This window comes from Haemaphysalis longicornis, unplaced genomic scaffold (assembly GCF_048455015.1).
Source record: "Haemaphysalis longicornis isolate Haplotype H1 unplaced genomic scaffold, Haemaphysalis longicornis Haplotype H1 scaffold_4, whole genome shotgun sequence".
Lineage (NCBI taxonomy): Eukaryota > Metazoa > Arthropoda > Arachnida > Ixodida > Ixodidae > Haemaphysalis > Haemaphysalis longicornis.
In genome coordinates, this window is record NW_027526361.1 from 184,354,546 (window position 1) to 184,359,198 (window position 4,653).

General features: G+C 44.6%; 1 non-coding gene across 1 annotated transcript; it reads right to left on the bottom strand.

The window, feature by feature from the left end:
* Positions 1 to 4,238: 4,238 nt before the first annotated feature.
* Positions 4,239 to 4,311, bottom strand: Trnat-cgu (transfer RNA threonine (anticodon CGU)). Its single transcript has one exon. It is a non-coding gene; the product is annotated as a tRNA-Thr (tRNA).
* Between the last annotated feature and the right edge of the window lie 342 nt (positions 4,312 to 4,653).

Consider the following 4,653-nt stretch of genomic DNA (forward strand, 5'->3'; position numbering starts at 1 on the left):
TGGTCACATGGACCTCGGGCGGTATGGACCTCCCCCTAACTACATAAGGGTTTACGTCAAAGTTAAGAAGAGCCAATCGAAGCAGTCAAAAGATTGCGTCTACTCGCGCGGTATCAGCTGCTCTCCGCAAAAATCGGGGCTTTAACTATATCGGCCGACCAGTCGAGGGCGGAGCACAGTTGTGACCCCTCCGGAAGCCCAACTATTCGCTGGTGGTTCAACAAAACGCATCGCCGTAGTGACAAGCTTACGGGTCCTTGGCCTTCGCAGAGGCAAACGGACACAATTTCAAAACCATTATGAGATAAAACGCGCTAACAAGACGAGGACGAAGAGAGAATACACAAGCACAAGCGCGAACTTTCAACAGAATGTATTTCGGAAAGAACCCCTTTTATACACTTGCTCACACCACAAGGAAGTATCGCGCATGCGCACGTTTACACATCTCGTAAAAAAACAAATTTCTTTTTCGGACAATGATACAGAAGGCGTGCTTACGCAGTTTGCTTTTTAAGCGATCTATCATATCTGCTTCTATGATTTCGCGAGTTTATTTTTTCTCTGTTTTTCCTGATAACAACACATTTTTGAAAATCCGCTTCACACCCCCCTTCCCATTCGCACGTGCTGCAGTGGTGCGCCAGCCATCCGCTACTCCCATTTCTCACATTAGCGCATGCAGTGTTCACGAAGCCTATCGTTCAAGCAGCGCCCCGTCTGCCCTATGTACCGTTTTCCCACATGAAAGGGGTATTTCATAGACAACATTTTCCACGCATTTGACATATTTTGTTTCGTGGTTTTTTGGCACATTTGAGGGGGGTTTTCTAAAAGGATTGCTGGCTTTACACAGTTTGGTCAATTTGTCCGGCGCAGAAAACACAACTTTGATATTGGCTCGCCCGCCAATTTTCTTCAGATTGTGGGAGACACCGTGCAAATACGGTATAACGGCGAATTTTGGGCGGCCGTTTGTTGCTGCGATTGGTTCCCTCCCGCGTTGCGGCACGTATCTTTTTTAGGAGGGACTCAGCAACCGAAATCTGCACGTGGACTGGATAACCAAGACTGTGACAGTCTTTGCGACTGTTGACTAAGGCTTTTAGTCATGGTATGGGCACACGATTTTTTGATTGCAATTCGTGAAACACATGCACGCAATACCTCTTTTCACCAATTTTGTATGCGCTGAATGGTAAGGTAGGAGGGGCTTATTGCTCCGTGGCTGATAAGTCCAACAAGTATGGATCCGGGTTTAAAAGTTAAATTGATGTCAAGGAACTGGATGGTCTGGTTAACAGGAAGTTCGTGGGTAAATCTAAGCGGTTTAAAATGTTCTTTGACTATGGTTAACACTTCAAGGGCACAAGATTCCAGGACATCAAATTTGCAATCGACAAGGAACAAAAAATCATCAACAAAGCGAAAGACACGAATCACCTTCATTTTGTCAAAGAGGCCGGCAAACACCATTGTCTAGTTTAGATAAAAAACAAGTCGCTAAGAATGGGGGGCAATGCATGAACCAATGCAAATTCCTTCTCTCTGAAGACACGGCATACCATCGTACTCAATGTAAGTGGAACGCAAGTAAAATGATAAAAGCTCTAAAAAAACCGCTAACCGAGACCCCAGCAGCATTTTGAAAGGCCACAGAACCGAACTCATCAATGTATTCTTCAATAAAATAAAGCAGGTTTATCCTGTGGCAGAGAATAATACAGGTCCTTAATGTCCAGTGGAAAAGGCACAAAGTCCTTTTGGGGGTTCTGACCCTGTATTATTCTCTGCCACAGGATAAACTGCTTTATTTTATTGAAGAATACATTGATGAGTTCGGTTTCTGTGGCCTTTCAAAATGCTGCTGGGGTCTCGGTTAGCGGTTTTTTAGAGCTTTTATCATTTTACTTGCGTTCCACTTACATTGAGTACGAGTGGTATGCCGTGTCTTCAGAGAGAAGGAATTTGCATTGGTTCATGCATTGCCCCCATTCTTAGCGACTTGTTTTTCTATCTAAACTAGACAATGGTGTTGCCGGCCTCTTTGACAAAATGAAGGTGATTCGTGTCTTTCGCTTTGTTGATGATTTTTTGTTCCTTGTCGATTGCAAATTTGATGTCCTGGAATCTTGTGCCCTTGAAGTGTTAACCATAGGTCAAAGAACATTTTAAACCGCTTAGATTTACCCACGAACTTCCTGTTAACCCAGACCATTCCAGTTCCTTGACATCAATTTAACTTTTAACCCGGATCATACTTGTTGGACTTATCAGCCACGGAGCAATAAGCCCCTCCTACCTTACCATTCAGCGCATACAAAATTGGTGAAAAGAGGTATTGCGTGCATGTGTTTCACGAATGCAATCAAAAAATCGTGTGCCCATACCATGACTAAAAGCCTTAGTCAACAGTCGCAAAGACTGTCACAGTCTGGTTATCCAGTCCACGTGCAGATTTCGGTTGCTGAGTCCCTCCTAAAAAAGATACGTGCCGCAACGCGGGAGGAACCAATCGCAGCAACAAACGGCCGCCCAAAATTCGCCGTTATACCGTATTTGCACGGTGTCTCCCACAATCTAAAGAAAATTGGCGGGCGAGCCAATATCAAAGTTGTGTTTTCTGCACCGGATAAATTGACCAAACTGTGTAAAGCCAGCAATCCTTTTAGAAAACCCCCCTCAAATGTGCCAAAAACCACGAAACAAAATATGTCAAATGCGTGGAAAATGTTGTCTATGAAATACCCCTTTCATGTGGAAAACGGTACATAAGGCAGACGGGGCGCTGCTTGAACGATAGGCTTCGTGAACACTGCGCTAATGGGAGAAATGGGAGTAGCGGATGGCTGGCGCACCACTGCAGCACGTGCGAATGGGAAGGGGGGTGTGAAGCGGAGTTTCAAAAATGTGTTGTTATCAGGAAAAACAGAGAAAAAATAACTCGCGAAATCATAGAAGCAGATATGATAGATCGCTTAAAAGCAAACTGCGTAAGCACGCCTTCTGTATCATTGTCCGAAAAAGAAATTTGTTTTTTACGAGATGTGTAAACGTGCGCATGCGCGATACTTCCTTGTGGTGTGAGCAAGTGTATAAAAGGGGTTCTTTCCGAAATACATTCTGTTGAAAGTTCGCGCTTGTGCTTGTGTATTCTCTCTTCGTCCTCGTCTTGTTAGCGCGTTTTATCTTATTATGTGTCACCAACAGGCCCAAACCTCGTCCCTCTTCAAAACCATTGTCGCTCTCAAGAAAAAAATACATCAAATCACCCCACTCAACTCGCGTATTGAAAACCGCCATCATGACACAAAGGAACACGATCTGATTAGATTAGTCCAAGCTTTTGTCTTAAACAGAATAACGTTTGTCATTCCGTTTTTACACATTAGAATGGACGAAGAGCACAAAAACGACGCTTTCCTTACGTGAGCTTACAAATGAGTTATGAGAATATGGCTTACCGCATCGACCGGATGCTTCGAGGCACTTTGGATACACAATACCAATAGCGAACTTATCGAAACTTAACGCTTCACGCAATGGGAACGATTAACCTGTAAGGCACATCAACGGTAAGTTCACGACGCCCTATTTTGTTGTCGACCTTCAAGGTTAGGGTTACGGCGAGCGAGTAGTACCGTGATTTTACGACGACTAACTTGATATACGCCCGTCTTAATTGCTCTTGGCAACACAAAATGTGTACATCAGAAATGCAAAAAAAGATCGCTGTATTTTGCAGAACGGGCAGAAAAGAAGTTGGCAACAATGGAGCTCTAGATAGGGGCCGATTTACCGACGCCAGTTAGACCCCGGCCCATTTTTATGGCTTTTCTCAATGTTACGTTTGCCTGGCTGTTACGTTTTCTCTTCCCGGTCCGGTGAAAAATGTAGTATTAACGGGGTTCCGCTGTGTCTGTGTATATATATAGGGAGCAGTTGAACTTTTGAAGATGGTAGAGAACACAAGCAAAGAAAACTTTGAACGAGGTAAACGCACGATTGTTGCCAACGTTCAGCAAAGAGACTAGCTGACGAAAGCAAGTCTCTTTGCTAAAACGTTGGCAACCATCGTGCTTTTACCTTGTTCAAAGTTTTCTTTTCTTATATATATATATATATAGAAAATAAGGGTTGGCAGTCAAGAAAACCTCGGGAAGCAAAGGGGAGGTTGTGGTGAGGAATAGAAAGAGATGAAAAATTTTTTGAGTCGAAAAGAAAGTGGTGAAAAAATGCCTGCCGGGTGGGATCCGAACCCACGACCTCCAGAATACGGGTCTGGTGCGATAACCACTACGCTACCTGCGGGGCTGTTTCCGCAGCACTTTCTCAGATATTTATGTTAAGGTATTTTTGTTTCCTGCACTTGGGGGTGGTAGCCTGCGCCACTCGGACTACTCGGGGTGAAGGGGACCTTCTTTTTAACCCCCGGGCCGTGACTCGAGTGTCTACGACATGTCGAGAGTGGTCGACCAGCGTTGAACCCTCTTAAGCTCCCTTTGGCACCAAGACTGCCAGAACAGAGGCCCTCGCTAAGCATGTAGCGAATCAGAAAATGGGAAATGAGGGGCTCCATGAAATAAGACAGAAAAGAAGGGTTGGCAGTCAAGAAAACCTCGGAATGCGGCCAACCCTTATTTTCTGTCTTAT